Source organism: Pleurodeles waltl, chromosome 7 (assembly GCF_031143425.1).
Source record: "Pleurodeles waltl isolate 20211129_DDA chromosome 7, aPleWal1.hap1.20221129, whole genome shotgun sequence".
Lineage (NCBI taxonomy): Eukaryota > Metazoa > Chordata > Amphibia > Caudata > Salamandridae > Pleurodeles > Pleurodeles waltl.
In genome coordinates, this window is record NC_090446.1 from 759,115,385 (window position 1) to 759,135,722 (window position 20,338).

Consider the following 20,338-nt stretch of genomic DNA (forward strand, 5'->3'; position numbering starts at 1 on the left):
ATAATTTGTACCCGTGGTGTACAATGGCCAATGGTGATCTACGCCGGCGGTGACAGTATGCACCACCACGGATGTGCCCGCCATTTTCTATCAGATTCCTCACTTGTTTCCTGGCCTTCCACAGGAGAGGACCTACACTGCATGTGCTGTTGTGACCTGTGTCTGGAACCTACCATGGCCCGTGTGACTGGGGAAAGGGCCCCAGCCTTCACTTCTGAGGAGTTGGAGCGACTGGTGCATGGGGTCCTACCCCAGTACGGACTGGTGTATGGGCCTCTCGACCAACAGGTGAGTACACTGTGGGAATGATGCATGTGGCATTAATGCATGGAGTTGTGTTTGTGAAGGTCGCATGTAAGGGGGTGGGTGGATGTCCTCTTTGCAGTATACACGTTGTGTGTTGGGCTATGTGTGTGCCACTGGTGATAGAAACGGGTATGGTAGGCCATTTGTGTTACTGGCTGGACTGTTTGTCTAATGGTGTTCTCCTGTCTGTATTGCCTCTGCAGGTCAGCGCCCATCAAAAGAACGGAATATTGCGTGCCATCGCCAAGGACGTGCGGACCCACTGTCGGAAACGGTGGGAGGACCTGAGACGCTGGGCATGGAAGACCGCGGAGGCCCAGCTTCGGACGGCCTCCCAATGAGGAAGGGGTGCCCGTCGGACCCTGACCACCCTGATGGCCTGCATACTGGTGGTGGCCTACCCTGAGCTGGATGGGTGCTTGAGGGCATCACAGCAGCCACAAGGGGGTGAGTAAAGTAGCTATCATTAAAACGTACGGCTGGAGGGGTGGTATCCGGGTGGTGGTTGTGTGTCAGTGGGTGCCCCTAGGCCAGGCCAGACATAGCAGCGTAGGTCCTCTGGTGGCCAAGGGTTTGATTATGAAATACTGCTTACCTAGCTTGTTAGTATTCACTACCGGTCAGGGCTGTGTGGGTCCTAGCTGTGCTGCAGTTGGTGGTGTGTACTCCTCCTCATTCCTTGCTGAGTAGCAATTTCACTGGTAGGGCCATGCATATTGGGTAGGCCTGTTCCCTGTGTGTGAGGGTGCTGTGTACGCCAACAGTAGTGTTGGTGCAGTCATTGACCAAGTGCATCCTTTGTCTCTCTCCCCCTTTCTTTTTTTATCATCCTGTCCTTGTGTGCATAAGCATCATCTGGTGGAGGAGCAGAGGCACCGGCAATAGAGGGAGCTGCATACTACAGGACCCTGGAGGCAGAGTCCACCAATGCTGAGGGCACTAGTGGGATGGAGGGCGAGGGGAGCACCACAGCGGAGACTGGAGGGAACAATACAGTCTCTGATGCCTCCTCTGATGGGAGCTCCCTGGTGGTGGCGGACACCTCTGTGACCACCCCAGCTGCAGGTACATCCGCCACCCCCGTACCATCCCACCACCGCCCTCCCAGTAGCCCCTCAGCGAGTTGCTGTGCTCGCTCACCCAGGAGGGTGGGCACCTCCTTCGCCCCAGGTACCTCAGGCCCTGCCCCAGTGAGCTCTGCTGCCCTGAGTGAGGAGTCTATTGACCTCCTGAGATCCATCTCTGTAGGGCAAACAACCATTGTGAATGCCATCAAGGGGCTGAAAGCCCAGATGCAGCAATCTAATGCATTCCTGGAGGGCATTCAATGTGAATTGGCGGCCCAACAGAGATCGATTCAGACTATGGCCTCCTCTCTGGTGGCAGCCATTGTCCCTTTTTCACCTGCCCCCTCTCCAACTTCCACTTGACAGTCCAATTCTCCTCAACCCCAACCCATCCTAAGCACACAGGCAGATGAGCATGCACACAAGACAACACCAAAGTGTGTCACAAGCAAACACAAGCACCACACTTCATCCCACAGGCACTCACACAAACAACATTCATTTGCCGACACAACAACATCCACTATTTCCACTGTCTCCTCCTCCTCCTCCTCATCCACCTCCCACTCAGTTATGTCCACACTCACACCTGCATGGACTACATCATCATCCACTACCAGCATCATCACCACACCAAGCAGAACACACACCTCACTGGCAGACACCTCCACAACATCCCTGCACACGTCCCCTGTGTCCTCCCTCACGTGTCTATCTCCCTCCTAAAGTACACAAACGCAAGCACTCAGACACCCAACAGCCACCCACCTCACAACAGCATACAGCCCATGCACCTGCACCCAAATCTAGCAGACAAACACCTCCAACAACCACTCCCTCATCCTCCACTCCCATTACTGCTCCCCCTTCCCGCCCCAATGTCCCTAGAAAGCTTTTCCTTTCCCAGATTGACCTCTTCCCTACCCCTCCAGCCCTTTGTCCTGCACATATGTGCAGGGTATCAAGGACCCAGCCAAGCACCTCAGCCAAACATTCCATGGGCCCAGTGGTAGCACCACCTACTCGTGGTGGAAAGGATTCCAGGCCAACAATACTGAAGGGGAAGAAGCCTGCACCAGCTGCAAAGAAGGGGAAGGAGCCTACACCAGCTGCAAAAAAGGGGAGGGAGCCTACACCAGCTGCAAAAAAGGGGAAGGAGCCGGCACTAGCTGCAAAAAATGGGAAGGAGCCTGCACCAGCTGTGAAAAAGGGGAAGGAGCCTGCACCAACTGCAAAAAAGGTGAAGGAGCCTGCACCAGCTGCAGAGAGCTGCGGCCATCAGAGAGTGCATGGGCTGAGCAGGAGCCTCCCACAACCATGGCCACAGTGCAGCCATCGAAGGGTGCAGGGGCTGAGCGGGAGCCTCCCACAACCACCACCACAGTGCAGCCATCAGATGGTGCAGGGGATGAGCAGGATCCTCCCACAACCACCACCAGACTGCAGCCATCAGAGGGTGAAGGAGCTGAGCAGGAGCCTCCCACAACCACCACCATAGTGCAGTCATTGGAGGGTGCAGGGGCTGAGCAGGAGCTTCCCACAACCACCACCACAGTGCAGCCGTCATCGCCAGCAGACCCCATATAGTCCAGCCTCCATGGGCTGCTGTGCGGCCTGCCCCCTCCAGATCCAGTGGGCAAGTCACCCACTCCAGAGACTTTGGCTTTCTACTCCCCAGGACCAAGCACAGGGCATGTTCCCCCTCCAGAACCAGTAGGCAAGCCACCCACCTGAGAGACTGTGGCCTTCCACTCCCCAGGACCAACCACAGGGTATGTTGCCCCCTCCAGAACCAGTGGGCAAGTCACCCACCTGAGAGACTGTGGCCTTGCACTGCCCAGAACAGAGCAATGGGCATGTTGCCCCTCCAGAACCAGTGGGCAAGTCACCCACTTGAGAGACTGTGGCCTTGCACTCCCCAGGACAGAGCAATGGGCATGTTGCCCCTCCAGAACCAGTGTGCTTGTTTCCGCATCGGGCTGAGGTGCCCCCCTCCCCCTGAGGTGCCTGCCTATTTGCCAGCTGATGCCCCTGTAGTGTTCTCTCCAGATTGGGGAAGGTTTCGAGTGGGGCCTTGGACTTTGTCCTGTGGCAATGTGTGCCCTGTGAACTATGGACTGGGCAGTGTCCCTTTTTTATACACGTGTACAGATCGGTTTAATGTATAAATCGGATTGTTGAATTTATTGTTGACTGATTACAAACAGTTTCATAAATTCCTGTTGCCCTGGCATTATTTTGCAGATTTTCGTGGTCAAATTGTTTTTGTTATGCATATGGTTGTGTGTATGGTGTGTGTCTGGTGTGTGTTGTGTGTGTGCGTGTCACTCTCTTTTTCCTCCCACCCTCCCTTGTGTGCTAGGCGGCTGTACTCACCATCATCGTCTTTGCCGGCGTTGGTGTTCCAGGTGGAGCATAACGTAGAAGATCATCGGGAAAACATGCAGTTCGGGTTCGATGGCGGCGTGGTTCTTGCCTGTGTCTCCATTGGTTAGTCCTTTGAATTTTGTTCTCTGTTTCCGCCAGGCTTTTGTTGGCGTTGGTACCACCCCAGAAAAAGTGGCAGTTTCCTGTGTCAAAATATGGTGGCAGTACTTTGTCTTCCGCCTGGCTGTAGGTGGCTACCGCCGTGATGACTGTTGTTTCCACCCTGGTGGTCGGTGTGGTACATTGGCTGTCTATTGGAGATATCACCGCCATGGTCATAATTTGGCGGTGGTTACCGCCAGCCTGTTGGCGGTATTACAGACACTTTATCACCCACCGCCATGGTCGCAATGAGGGCCTATATCTCTTAAAATGCCTTTCTGTATCATTCATTAATTTGTGGGATTGTCCTACTATTGTTTCTGGAGTCATTGCATAAGGTCGTGTTCTTGGAAAAATGGCATTTGGTTTAACATTCATTCAGACTGGTTCTACACCCTACATTTGTTGGGGGGGTGCTGACAGATGATTGGCTAGAAGTCGAGGAGTCATTATTCCTTGAAATTTGGCGAATATACATGTTATACATGTGTACCCTGTTTTGTCATTCTAGCCGCTAGTACACAAGCCTAAGATGTCATTGCTATCCCGCGTGTGTCTTTTAATTCTAATGTTGGTCATATTTTTAAAGCTAGTCAGTGTTCTGCTTTCCTACATATCTCCTATCGGAGCTTACAAAACCTCTCTGGAATGCACTTCTGAGTTCAAAGAAGACCTTCATTGTTGTTAATTCTCCCCCACCCACAAGTTCCTGAGAGACGAAATTAGTAGATTTCAAGCACGTTTAAAAGAGTAGTTGCAGCAATGAAAGCAAAATATATCACAGTACTTCTCAGTTGCAATGTACACAGCAAATATATATGATTATAATATAATATAATTGCAAAGCAAAGCATAAAAGTTAAAATTCATCACCGTATGGGCAAGTAGGGCCTATATTCAGCTTTATCTTTCTGGGGTCTGCAAGTTGATGACTCCGGTCAACTGCGGGAAAGAGATTCTCTACCCAAACGGGAGACTGGCAACTGACGTCTAGCTCCAGCCTGAAGTCAAGCAGATTCAAATCTAACTCACTGTAGCCCAGAGTCATCCTTAAAAGCAAACTCAGTGTGAGATCTGAACGACCTTGGAGAATGGCCAGTTCTCCTGAGCCATTCCGCTCCCAGACTGGATTGCGAGGTAAACACAAAATCTATGTGCTCTTATCAGCTAAGGTCTGGTGTGAAGAAAACACTTGGTTCATCTTGTGGAAAAACACAGCTTGGAAAAAACACAGACATCTCTGCAATGTCTCAACTGCAATGTCTAACTCCACTTTAAAGCCAATAGGCAGCGAACCTAAATATCAAATGTAATGTCAAATGTCATGTCAAAGCCAATAGGCAGCTAAACTGAATAATGTCTAATTTCATGTCAAAGCCAATAGGCAGCTAAGCTGCTAATGTCATGTCAAAGCCAATAGGCAGCTAACCTAAATATCAAATGTAATGTCTAATATCATGTCAAAGCCAATAGGCAGCTGAACTGAATACAAAATGTAATGGCTAATGCCATGTCAAAGCCAATATGCAGCTAAACTGAACAAAACATATAGGGGGTGATTCTAATTCTGGCGGGCGGCGGAGGCCGCCCGCCAGAATTCCGCCCCCATAATACCGCTCCGCGGTCAGAAGACCGCGGAGGGTATTATGAGTTTTTCCCTGGGCTGGCGGGCGGTCTCCAAAAGACCGCCCGCCAGCCCAGGGAAAAACTCCCTTCCCACGAGGATGCCGGCTCGTAATCGAGCCGGCGGAGTGGGAAGGTGCGACGGGTGCAGTAGCACCCGTCGCGTATTTCAGTGTCTGCAAGGCAGACACTGAAATACCTTGCGGGGCCCTCTTATGGGGGCCCCGCGACCCCCCTACCGCCATCCTGTTCATGGCGGCTTTCCCGCCATGAACAGGATGGCGGTAGGGGGGGTCAGAATCCCCCATGGCGGCGCAGCAAGCTGCGCCGCCATGGGGGATTCTGAGGGCAGCGGTAAACCGGCGGGAGACCGCCGGTTTACCCTTTCTGACCGCGGCCAAAGCGCCGCGGTCAGAATGCCCTGCGGGGCACCGCCGGCCTGTCGGCGGTGCTCCCGCCGACCCTCGCCCCGGCGGTCGAAGACCGCCGGGGTTAGAATCAGCCCCATAATGTGCTACTGGTGAACATTGAGCAACTAATATGCGCAGTGGTGAAACACAAAGTCATTGGTCAAACACAATTAATAGCATCACAGTCAGTAGCCAAACATATAGGGGGTGATTCTAATTCTGGCGGGCGGCCTCCGCCGCCCGCCAGAATTCCGCCCCCATAATACCGCTCCGCGGTCAGAAGACCGCGGAGGGTATTATGAGTTTTTCCCTGGGCTGGCGGGCGGTCTCCAAAAGACCGCCCGCCAGCCCAGGGAAAAACTCCCTTCCCACGAGGATGCCGGCTCATAATCGAGCCGGCGGAGTGGGAAGGTGCGACGGGTGCAGTAGCACCCGTCGCGTATTTCAGTGTCTGCAAGGCAGACACTGAAATACCTTGCGGGGCCCTCTTATGGGGGCCCCTGCCGTGCCCATGCCATTGGCATGGGCACGGCAGGGGCCCCCAGGGGCCCCGCGACCCCCCTACCGCCATCCTGTTCATGGCGGCTTTCCCGCCATGAACAGGATGGCGGTAGGGGGGGTCAGAATCCCCCATGGCGGCGCAGCAAGCTGCGCCGCCATGGGGGATTCTGAGGGCAGCGGTAAACCGGCGGGAGACCGCCGGTTTACCCTTTCTGACCGCGGCCAAAGCGCCGCGGTCAGAATGCCCTGCGGGGCACCGCCGGCCTGTCGGCGGTGCTCCCGCCGACCCTCGCCCCGGCGGTCGAAGACCGCCGGGGTTAGAATCAGCCCCATAATGTGCTACTGGTGAACATTGAGCAACTAATATGCGCAGTGGTGAAACACAAAGTCATTGGTCAAACACAATTAATAGCATCACAGTCAGTAGCCCCAACAGAATCAGGAGCTAAGGGAAAATTGAAACTGGTAACATCATCATCTGTTTTGTGCTCTATTTGCATGCCTATAGGTGAAACATACATGCCACTAATCAATAACTAATCAGTAACATCAATATCAATGACATTAGTAATCAATAGGAGTCAGTAATTGTCACACACCATGACTCTTCAGTCATGAATAACCACACCATTAGTAAAAGTTAGAATATTTATTTCCCTATATTAACAATGGTAAAATCACATAGGATAATCTCAAAATCAAATGATAAACATACGGAAACATTACTGGCTTTCCAAATCTGCGAAAGAAGTGTAATCTAATCAAAGCTTGAACTACAACACATTCTAAAGTCACAGTGCATATTACTAACAAGAACAATTGTGCAAACGATATCACATACATTTAGATTCAGCAATGAAATAGAACTTTTACTCCCTTGTAGCAAATTCTCATTAGTGAAGGTCCTCCTCTACCACCAGATTAGCATCAGCTTGTTGGGCTTCATGCAATACAATTAAGTCAACACAAATTTGGAAAAACATCTTTTAGAAAGGACCCTCACTCTAGTCAGGGTAAAAGAGAATCACCCTCAGCTAACCCCTGCTTACCCCCTTGGTAGCTTGGCAGAGCAGTAGGCTTAACTTCAGAGTTCTAGGTGTAAAGTATTTGTACCAACACACACAGTAACTTAATGACAACACTACAAAATCACACAACACAGGTTTAGAAAAATAGGAAATATTTATCTAAACAAAACAAGACCAAAACAACAAAAATCCGACAAACACAAGTCAAGTTATGAATTGTAAAGATTAAACTAAAAAATAGCGCTTAGAAACACAAAATGCTTCGATGAGGTGTTAACACGGCGTCGTAATGGAGTCATTCCCAACAATCCGACACCAGCGGTGCCGGACAGGGAGTCGCGTCGACCCCCAGGTACAGTACCTTGGTGAAGAAATGAAAACGAGCCGATGCGCGAAGTCGGGGATTACGGCGTCTGTGCGAAACGTTGAATCAGTGCACTTCGAGCGGCGTCGGTCACGACGTGGTGCAGCGACTTCCACGGAGTCATGGACTTCGGCAGGGCTGCAGCGATGTTGGGCCTGCAAAGGATGTCGCGTTCCAGCGAAGATCACGGAGTTGGGTGCAGGCGGCGTCACCGGATTTAGCAGCGGTGTCGGTCTGAAGTCGTCCGAAGTCAAGTTCCTTGAATTTCCACCAGCTTTCCTTCAAGGGCCCAGGGACTGGATAGGGCACCACTTGTCAGAGCAGGAGTCTCTCCAAAGACTCCAAGTGCTGGCAGAGAGAAGTTGAGAAGCTGTAACTGAGACTTCAAACAACAGGACGAAAGCTCTAAATCAAGCCCTTGGAGATTTCTTCTCAAGATGGAAGGCACACAAAGTCCAGTCTTTGCCCTCTTACTCTGGCAGAAGCAGCAACTGCAGGATAGCTCCACAAAGCACAGTCACAGGCAGGGCAGCTCTTCAGCTGTTCTCCAGGCATAGGTTCCTCTTGTTTCCAGAAGTGTTTCTAAAGTCTGTGGTTTTGGGTGCCCTTCTTATACCCAATAACGCCTACTTCAAAGTAAAGTCTCTTTTGAATGTGAAATCCTGCCTTGCCCAGGCCAGGCCCCGGGAACTCACCAGGGGGTCGGAGACTGCATTGTGTGAGGACAGACACAGCCCTTTCAGGTGTGAGTGACCATTCCTCCCCTCCCTCCTAGCACAGATGGCTCAACAGAATATGCAGGCTACACCCCAGCTCCCTTTCTGTCACTGTCTAGTGTGAGGTGCAACCAGCCCAACTGTCAAACTGACCCAGACAGGGAATCCACAAACACGCAGAGTCACAGAAATGGTTTAAGCAAGAAAATGCTCACTTTCTAAAAGTGACATTTTCAAACACACAATCTTAAAATCAACTTTACTAAAGATGTATTTTTAAATTGTGAGCTCAGAGACCCCAAACTCCACATGTCCATCTGCTCCCAAAGGGAATCTACACATAATAAGATTTAAAGGTAGCCCCATGTTAACCTATGAGAGGGACAGGCCTTGCAACAGTGAAAAACGAATTTAGCAATATTTCACTGTCAGGACATGTAAAACACATTGCTATATGTCCTCCCTTAACCATACACTGCACCCTGCCCTTGGGGCTACATAGGGCCTACCTTAGGGGTGTCTGACATGTAAGAAAGGGGAAGGTCTAGGCCTGGCAAGTGGGTACACTGGCCAAGTTGAATTTACAGTTAAAACTGCACACACAGACACTGCAGTGGTAGGACTGAGACATGATTACAGAGCTGCTTATGTGGGTGGCACAACCAGTGCTGCAGGCCCACTAGTAGCATTTTATTTACAGGTCCTGGCACCTCTAGTGCACTTTACTAGGGACTTACTACTAAATCAAATATGCCAATCATGGGCAAACCAATTATATACAATTTACACAGAAAGCATATGCACTTTAGCACTGGTTAGCAGTGGTAAGGTGCTCAGAGTTCAAAAGCCAACAGCAACAGGTCAGGAAAATAGGAGGCAGGAGGCAAAAAGATTAGGGATGACCCTGCATAAGCAAAAAAGTCCAACATGACCCCCTACCAGCCTAAAGCCAGGGGAGAACAATCAATACCTTGGGGTACTACCCTGATTGGGGCAATAGAACAGGCACCCAGGTCCACAACAGCAGGGGCATGTTCCAGTTCTACGCCTTCTTGACTCCAGTTGGATCCCTCTGTCCACACTCTCAGGGCCCACTAAGCTAACCCATCGGGAACCCTTCTCCACATCTGCAGATACCATCCGTGCAGCACCTAACTTTACTTTTCTCACAGATGTATCCCTATGGGCAGATAGTACCACCAGGGCCAACACAGTGGTGTTGCCCATTCCACCCCCGGGGAGTGACTCCCATCCCCCTCCCAGGGGCAACTCTGTCCACCAGGACGGCAAGCCACAGTGACCCCTGACAACTGTCAGGGATGAGAGCCCGACCTCAGGCCTCTCCAACCACTGTGACTGTGGAGAGTGCGGGGCGGTAGCCCCAGGTGCCTGGCACCCTTTGACCACTCTCTCTTCCACCAGGTTAGGGATGACAACCTGACCCTGGTCCTCCCCTCTGGGGCTCTGTACCCTCCATCCAGAAGTGGCACCCCCAGAGTAAAAAATTGTCAGGGTGCTTGTAGAAGCAGTCCTGCACAATTCTCCCACCAGTGCAGGGATGTTAACCTGCAACTGGTCCTCCAACCTGGGGTCTGTACCTTCAGGTTGAAACAGGGCCAGGGGTGAGGCTTCCCTCCCCCTGCCCTCCCTGCTGGGGTCATGCACCCCCCAACTAGGAGTGCCCCCCCAGAAGACAACATGGTAGGGGCACTCTTAGCAGTAGCCCCTTCCTCCCGGTCAGGGGGGACACCCTGAACCTGGCCTTCCAATCCAGGGTCTGTACCCATAGATTGCACTGGGGTTAAGGGTGAGTCTCTCTCTCCCCTACCCCTACTCTCAGGGTTCTGCACCCCCCCAGGAAGAGTACCCCTTGAACTCACACCAGGGGGGGTGATTGGGCAAATCGCCCTCCCTTTCAGGTCAGGGTTTACCCCCTGCACATGATCCTCCAGTGCAGAATCTGTACCCACAGACTGGACCACTGCCTGGCGCACCAGGACTCCCTTGGGAGCACACCTACCCCCCATCAGGTCAGAGTTTACTCCCTGAACCTGATCATTCAACCCAGAGTCACCACCCTGCAGTTGAACCATTGCCTGGTGCACCAGGACTTCCAGGGGGGCACACTTAGCCCCCTCAAGAGACACACCGTTCCCAAGGGCCACACAAGAGTCTGGCTGGCGCAGGTCTTGTGACCTCTGCGCATCTGAAAGAGTCTGGATTCCCCCAACCCAGAAATGGTCTCACCAAGGTCATTCCTGGGTGCTCTGCTCTCAGAGCTGAACCCTGACCCTCGAGGTTCCCCGAGGGGGTCAGGAACCCCCTCTCAACTCTATGTCTGGACTTCTGCACCCCCTCACTAGGAGTGGTACTGTCAGACACCAGAACTGGTGGGACGATGGCGACAGCCGCCCCCCAGGTTCTCCTGACACTGTGGGGTCTCCCTCAAAAGATGGCCTTACGGTACAGGCTAGGCTTCCCTCCTGGTGTTCCCTCATGAAACCCTCCAGGACCTGGGACCGGCTCTTGGGTACCTTGGGCCTCAGCCCATCCCCATTCCCTCTCCTCTGAGACTGGACATGGGGTCCCTCACCCATCCCACTACACTGGGACCTACCTGGGACACTAAAATCCTTCCCGACCTCACCTGGTTGGGAAATATCTAGACCACTCCTCTCAGGAGCACCCCCAAATGCCTCCTCAGACTCTCTGGTACTCACCCAAAGGTCTGCCTCCATTGTAAGTTCCCTGGGGTCAGAGAACTCACACTCCACCTGGTGTTGGCGTAGCTCTGGAAAATAAGGACTAGACATATGCTCTCCAGCAATTACATCACTCAGCCCATCACATGAAGTAACCAAAGTACCCTTCACCCAACCATCCAGTGACTCAGCCTTGAAAAAGTACCCCACATCATCCTCCTAAGACTGGTGAGACAGTACCTGACGGTCCCTGGCACTTAACCCACACTCTTCTGGTATATCTTCACACTCCATAACCAGGACTTCTACCTGGAGGGAACCCCTCTCCCTGTCACTCTCACCTACAGTCAGTAGAGTGTCCCTCCCACCAGTAGGAATATGACTCCCCATGCCAGTTCCCCAATCCACCTCAGTGACCCTGTGCATCACTGGAGCTACCTCATACCCCTGAACATCCTGGTGTGTGTTACCTCCCTCCTTCAAGTGGGGTCCCACATCTCTGGGCATGTGCACTTCTTCAGCAGCATTGGATATAAAATTGTTGCTGCCACCATTCCAGCTGGACTCAGCCCTTCCAGCTCTTTCACCATTAGCTCATAAGCTACCCTCAGCTCTTTCATCTCTAAGTCCCTCCTCATCTTGTTTAATTCCAACAGGTGAGCCCTCTCTGCCTGTCTGTCCTGCAACTCTTCAAGAGACAGACCCTCAGAGGACCTACTGCTACCTCTCCTGGAGACCCTCCCCCCAGGTGTAACAGGTACCTCCCCTACACCACTGTGTAGACTCTGCAATTCCTCATCCTCTGTGTGCCCCCAGCCTCCAGCCTATTGTTGCAGCTTAAACTCCAGTCAGTAACTCCATTGTTCTCCTCCTGAGAAGGTCAGTGTTAAAACATTACACTCATTTTGTTACATTTAGTAAGAACAGCATCTTCTAGCATTTGATTCGCATGAAAAAGACTTTTAGCTACGAGCATATTTTATCAGCACAGTGGAAAATTTCAGTTTAATTCTCTAAGCAAACATTTTATTCATCGATTTAGAAATACAACTTGATATGAGGCTGTGCAACTAGACGAAAACTTCCGCTAAGTTAAAGCCTACAATTAATAAAGCAATACATAATGCATAACCCTTAATGTGACGTATTACTACATTAATCAACAAAAGCTCCACATTTCATATTAATAAGCCATTAATAAGTATACTTTATTAACATAGGTGACCACTCAGGTGGGCACATTTTCAAATGCGTGCATAATTTTTCTTTAGGTTAATACATTTCGTATGCAAATCCATTACTCAGAATACATGAATACTCATTCATAATTTTATTAAAACACCTTCCTTAGCAGCCCCTAGGAAACGGGCATGGAAAGAGATAAAACAAGGATTCCTGGCAGATCGATCAGGCAGATGACTCTTAAATTGGACCTTGCAGCTAGGGGGCAAATGAGGGCTAGTAAACCATTGACTAGGACAATGTCCCTCAGATGTAGCTCTATGGTATTACAAATATCACCCTGATTTTTTTTTTTTGTATATTTCTTTATTGCATTTAGATTGGAAAGTTGACATAATATAGCATAAAGGCACATGTGAGCCACACGAGCATGCCAAGGCAGAACAATAAACATAAAGGAAGAGAAGAGTGTAGGCAGAACAAGTCCATGTATCTACAAAGCATAAATATCATAGTTACTATACAATATTAGGATTTCGACAAGTTGACTCTATACATGCAGTCTATATGACATATATCCGGCACATCTGTCACCAAATTGTAGGGGGCGTCTACCGGTATCGCCCATATACTCAATGCGTTGGATTATGTGCACGCTGTTGTGATCATGCATTGCTTACAGGGGAGTGGTCAGGGTTTATCTGTGCAGGCCCCAAGGGAATAGTGAGGTCCATTAACATTAGTTCCCATTATGACGCCAAAGGATACTTGCATAGCCCCAATACCTCCTCGTGTTTAAGAGCCGTGTACTCTGCTCTCACTCAAACAGTCAGTGATCATACTCATGCTTCGTGTACTGGTGGTTCAGGAGATCGCCATTTACAGGTGATAAGGCACTTGGCCACTAAGAATCCCACTAAGAATCCCAGGTCTAGAAAACGGGCTGTTGCTTTCAATTTTTTGCCCCTAGGGAACAATCCCAGAATGCATGCCTCCCATGTCTGAGGTAAGGGTCGATCTACACAGCGTGTTAGGTTCGCTAGAATTGAAGACCAGTAATACCTCAGAGTGGGGCAAGACCATACCATGTGCAGGAGAGATGCCCCCAAAGTTTGACAGCGGGGGCAAGCAGCATCCGCATGGTTAAAGTATCTGTTAATTTTCTCGGGTGTGAGGTAGGCTCTTTGAACTATATAATATTGTATGAGACGAAATCACATATAGCGCCGGCTATGCACAGGGGTTACCAATATGGACTCCCATTCCTTGTCTGTAAAATATATCCCCCTGCCCCGCTCCCATCTCTCACGGAGGGCCACAAGCGGGCTGGATGTGTGTGTGAGTAAAGAGTTTGCCATCCAGTTTATTAAATGCTGTCCCTCCCCTAATACATACAAATATTGCAGTGTGCAGTGTAGCTTGGGTTCACTTGTGAGGTCTCCCCATGCATGCTGTAATGTATGTTTGAGAGAGCTATACAGAAGAAAGGGACCTGAGTGTAGGCCAATGTCCTCCATCAGTGTATCATGAGCGTGGAAGGTGCCTTTGAAATACAGATCCCCTAGGGTGTACATCCCTACTTCGGCAAGGCAGCCACTTTTGCAGAAGTTGTGACGCATGCTCCTCGCGGTGTCCCCAATAATGGTATAGCTGGTGCATAGGGTGAGATGTCCCTAGTCAGGTAACAGCATCTACGGTAGCAGCGGTAACCTAGCTTCAGTGACATAGGTGCCAGTGTGGCGTATTTGGCACAGGGGTGAAGTAACTTGAGTAATTTACTACATGACCATGCCGGATGTTCAGTGGCAGTGTCTACCTAGTGTTGCAGTGAGAACCAATGAGCTATCCACTGTATCTGTGCTGCTAGGTAGTAATGTTCCAAATTTGGTAACAACAGACCTCCCAGATGCAGTGGAGGGTAAAGTTTAGAGAGGGCTACCCTATGTCGGGAGTTGTTCCAGATTGAATCGTGAATTTCCCGCTCCATAGATCAAAAATATGATGCTGGGATATATAGTGGTAAGTTCACAAAATAATATAGGAGCCTCGGCAGTACTCCCATTTTGACAAGGGCTATCCTGCCCAGGAGTGTTAGCGGGAGCGTCCTCCAGAACGTCATCTGCCAGCACAATTTTGACACGGTATGCATCAGGTTTCCATTGAACAGATCAGCATCTGCGTGTTATACCTGTATGCCAAGGTACCTGAAGGTACTGGGCTGCCATGCCAGGCCAGGGGCCATTGATGTGAGGTTCGGCTCAGGCATAGCAGTTGACAGCGGAAAAAAACAAGACTTGGTCCAGTTCACTCACATACCAGAAAGCTTTGCATGTGCGTTGAATAATGGTATGATATCACTAAGGAACTCCACTACATCTCTAATGTACACCAGAAGGTCGTCCGCATATAAAGAGACCGCATGTTTCCCATCACCCGATGGTATGCCCCAAGATCGCCCTGCACCACGGAGCGCAACTGCCAGTGGCTCCACCGCCAAAGCGAAACATAAAGGGGACAAAGGGCACCCCTGTCGTGTGCCCCTCCTAATACAGATAGAGGGCGACAATAGGTGGCATGTTTTGGTTCAAGCCGATAGGAGTGTGTAGAGCAATTTCACTAATTGTATAAAACCCGAGCCAAAACCATATTTGGGCAAAACTGCAAAAAGATAAGGCCAATCCAGCGAGTCGAATGTTTTCTAGAGTCTATCACTATGCAGCTCACATGTGGCCAGATTGTGGGAGTGTAGTGCATCACCTGAAAAATTCTACGCAGATTGAGGGATGTCATGTGGCCTGGTACAAAGCCATTCTGGTCCTCGTGCACCAGTGCAGGTACCAGTGAGGCCAATTGCATTGCAACAATTTTGGCTAATATTTTATAGTCCGTATTGATGAGTGCCAGCGGCCTATAGAAGTGCAAACTGGTAGGGTTCTTATGCGGTTTCAGGAGGCTGGCCAGTGCTGGCCTCACTCAATGTATGGGGCAAGCAAGCCTGTGCTAATGCTTCCTCATATAAAGTGAGTAATTTGGGTGCTATTGAGCAGAGTATGCCTTATAGAAGTCGGCCAGTAGCCCATCCCACACCTCAGATAGTAGGAGAGGGCCATCTAGTTCTGAACACTGCTCAACAGTGATCCAGGACAGGGGCATCTCAGCAAGAAATTGGTCAAACTGAGCCAGAGGAGGATGAGGGACTCATAATGTACATGAAATGCTGCATGAATGGAATGCTGCGTACACAGCAAACCATCTGTCGATGTCTGGATAGACATTACCGTGTTGTGGGGAGTGTCTTGACATATCTGTCAAGCAAGCAGTGTTCCAGCTCGGTCTGCGCTGGCATGGCCAAGTGCACTGCATAGTTCAGGCACCTCAAGTGTTTGAGGAGCTCCGAATGTTCAGATGGGGCGCTGGGATTCTGGATTGCTTCTGATTCATGCCGTAATAGCCGGTGCTCCACAGTAGACACTTCCTGGTCCAGCTGCATGCGTATACCACAGCTGAGTCCCATGCATCGCCCTCGTAGTGTAGTCTTGAACATGTCCCACTCTTTTGAATGAGATGAGGCTGTGCCTGCATTGAGTTCAAAGTAACTGTTTATCTGCTGGCCAATCGACTCACGGAATAATCGGTCCTCTAATGACGCAGGCTGTAGCCTCCATGCGGGGGAAGGGGGTGGGTGACCCTATTCCAGTCAAGCTGGAGATACTGGGGGTTGTGGTCAGAGTGAGTACAGTCCTGATAACTGGTCCGTACAACTGCTGGGACCAGAATGGCAGTGCAGAGTAGTCTGTTGAGTCAGTCATGCAGATCATCAGGGGCCGAGCAGAAGGAGTATACTCTAGTTGCTGCATTATAATGATGCCAGACATCTGTGAATTGCCAGTGATGTAGGCAGGATACTAAAGAACAGGCATTAGAGGTGGCTATGGTGTGCTGCAATGGTGGAAAGGACCTGTCTAGGTGTGTATCTAGTACACAATAAAAATCTCTACCAATCAGCCAGGGGACATCATGCCATCTCACCAGTAACCGATTGAGCGAGCTGAAAAATGAGGGCTGGTCTACATCTGGAGCGTAAACGTTGCCAAGGAAAATTAGTCGCCCATGAACAAATACATACCAGCCATCTGTGTCTGCAACTTGTTCTATCAGATTGATTGGGACCCCTGGTCTAATCCATATCAACAAACCCTACTCATAAGAAGAGTAGTTTGTAGAAAATGCCTGACCTCGCCACTGCCATCTAAGCGCCTCTACCTCTGAGCTTATTAGATGTGACTCTTGTTGCATAGCTATGTTAGCGTTGCTGCACTTCAGATGAAAGTGTATGGCGTAGCCAGGCGCGTGGGGTGCATGCTACGAACATTCCATGTCACCACATTAATGTGCGCCATTATATGAAAATTGAACCACCACAGGCGCCACACGTGGTCACCACACGGTGGGCAGTGACCCTATTGCATGTGTGGGAGTAGATTCGTGCATAGTAAGTATCTTCATGAATCGCCTAGTGATGGTTAGTGTTGGGCGGGTAACATGGAACAACAGAGTGTAACAACAAAGTTGCAAATACCAAAAGAACAGCACAACGAAACAAGTGGCCACCCAAACTGGGGGATAGTACCTAAAGCAAAAGACAGTCGATTTAGAATAGGGCAGGACCGGGTGAAGACCCGCAGTATATAACAGCAGAGGGACTACATTGGGCACCACTTTAGAGGTAGCCCGACATTCACAGCTACATAAGGAGCATTAACCAGTGTCAAGAGCTACACATTCATGAAAAAAGGCATTAATAGGAAACCTACTGAGCTCAAATGATATTGTCTGATATCTGTGGGGTTATTTATGGAGGCACATGCGAGCTGTGCACAGATGGCCAGGTGGCAACAGAGCTTTCTCCATCGGAAGATGGGTAATCCGGAGCATCCAGTCCAAAACAACATCCCGCACCAGAGATCTCCACCGCAACATGTCTTCATTCGACGCTGCCTCGTACGGTTCAGCCGGATGTGATCCTCCTTTGTTGACACCGATCGGGTCAGCCACGCAATACCCGCTCCAGGGCTCTCCAGCTAGTGCCACACCTCCTCGGAGGTGACGTAGAAGTGCGTGGTGTCAGCAGCCACCACCAGGGGCCTGGCCGGGAAGAGGAGAGAGTAAGTAAGTTCCATTTCACAGAGGCATCACTTCACTGCCAGGAAGTTTTTACACTGTTTCTGTACAGAAGCTGTATAGTCCGGGAAGAACATCACAGTAGCATTGCCTACTCACAACTCAGTCACGTGGTGGGTTTCCTTTAACACTATGGCCCTCATTATGACATTGACAGTAAATGCCACTTACCGTCACGCTGACCGCCGCCAAATTACGACCGCGGTGGCGGATATCCGTTCTCCATTTTATGACACTACATCAATCCAACAGAATACTGCCACACACACAAATCCGCCAGCCCAAAGGTCAGAGCTAAAGTGGCGGTACCAACACCCATACCGTTATGCCAACAAAACAACGCCCACCACATTATGTCCCACGAATCACCACGGCGGACATTCAATGGCAGTAAACCATTGGCGGTACATACCGCTGCGCTCAGAATGGACACCCACAAACAAAACAATACTACATTGGCCAATACTAAAAACACACACCTGACATTCATACACACACCACACCCACACACCCACACCACTATAAAACACCCACCCACATTACCTAAAACCCTTTGCCAACACCAAAAGACTGCAAGAGTTAGCCATTGACTTCACAGAGACAACTACACACACATCACTCACACCCATACATCCCTCACGCACCCCACATCACACATCCCACCACATTACTTAACACACTCTCACAAACACACAACATACAACACCTATAGCACCACAAAGGCACCCCCGTTTCACTGAGGAGGAGTTAAGGGTCATGGTGGTCAGGGTAGAGCCACAGCTCTTTGGAGCACAGGTACAGCAGATTTCCATTGCCAGGAAGACGGAGCTATGGCTGAGAATCGTGGACAGGATGAACCCCGTAGGACAGCACCCAAGAACAAGGGATGGCATCAGGAAGAGGTGGAACGACCAATGGGGGAAGGTACATTCCATTGCAGCAAGGCACCTGCTTGTAATACAGAAAACTGGTGGTGGACCCCCACCTTCTCCCCCACAACTCACAGCATTGGAGGAGTAAGTCTTGACAATACTGTATCCTGAGGGCCTGGCTGGAGTTGGAGGAGGACTGGACTCTGGTAAGTCAATTTTTACTACTTATCACCGCCCATACCTGCATGTCATCTCACACCCTCACCCTCACTCCCATCACTCCACTCCATCCCACACATTGCACCCACACATATGACTAACCACAATGGCAACCCCTGCATATACATATAGCGCCGGCTATGCACAGGGGTTACCAATATGGACTCCCATTCCTTGTCTGTAAAATGTATCCCCCTGCCCCGCTCCCATCTCTCACGGAGGGCCACAAGCGGGCTGGATGTGTGTGTGAGTAAAGAGTTTGCCATCCAGTTTATTAAATGCTGTCCCTCCCCTAATACATACAAATATTGCAGTGTGCAGTGTAGCTTGGGTTCACTTGTGAGGTCTCCCCATGCATGCTGTAATGTATGTTTGAGAGAGCTATACAGAAGAAAGGGACCTGAGTGTAGGCCAATGTCCTCCATCAGTGTATCATGAGCGTGGAAGGTGCCTTTGAAATACAGATCCCCTAGGGTGTACATCCCTACTTCGGCAAGGCAGCCACTTTTGCAGAAGTTGTGACGCATGCTCCTCGCGGTGTCCCCAATAATGGTATAGCTGGTGCATAGGGTGAGATGTCCCTAGTCAGGTAACAGCATCTACGGTAGCAGCGGTAACCTAGCTTCAGTGACATAGGTGCCAGTGTGGCGTATTTGGCACAGGGGTGAAGTAACTTGAGTAATTTACTACATGACCATGCCGGATGTTCAGTGGCAGTGTCTACCTAGTGTTGCAGTGAGAACCAATGAGCTATCCACTGTATCTGTGCTGCTAGGTAGTAATGTTCCAAATTTGGTAACAACAGACCTCCCAGATGCAGTGGAGGGTAAAGTTTAGAGAGGGCTACCCTATGTCGGGAGTTGTTCCAGATTGAATCGTGAATTTCCCGCTCCATAGATCAAAAATATGATGCTGGGATATATAGTGGTAAGTTCACAAAATAATATAGGAGCCTCGGCAGTACTCCCATTTTGACAAGGGCTATCCTGCCCAGGAGTGTTAGCGGGAGCGTCCTCCAGAACGTCATCTGCCAGCACAATTTTGACACGGTATGCATCAGGTTTCCATTGAACAGATCAGCATCTGCGTGTTATACCTGTATGCCAAGGTACCTGAAGGTACTGGGCTGCCATGCCAGGCCAGGGGCCATTGATGTGAGGTTCGGCTCAGGCATAGCAGTTGACAGCGGAAAAAAACAAGACTTGGTCCAGTTCACTCGCATACCAGAAAGCTTTGCATGTGCGTTGAATAATGGTATGATATCGCTAAGGAACTCCACTACATCTCTAATGTACACCAGAAGGTCGTCCGCATATAAAGAGACCGCATGTTTCCCATCACCCGATGGTATGCCCCAAGATCGCCCTGCACCACGGAGCGCAACTGCCAGTGGCTCCACCGCCAAAGCGAAACATAAAGGGGACAAAGGGCACCCCTGTCGTGTGCCCCTCCTAATACAGATAGAGGGCGACAATAGGTGGCATGTTTTGGTTCAAGCCGATAGGAGTGTGTAGAGCAATTTCACTAATTGTATAAAACCCGAGCCAAAACCATATTTGGGCAAAACTGCAAAAAGATAAGGCCAATCCAGCGAGTCGAATGTTTTCTAGAGTCTATCACTATGCAGCTCACATGTGG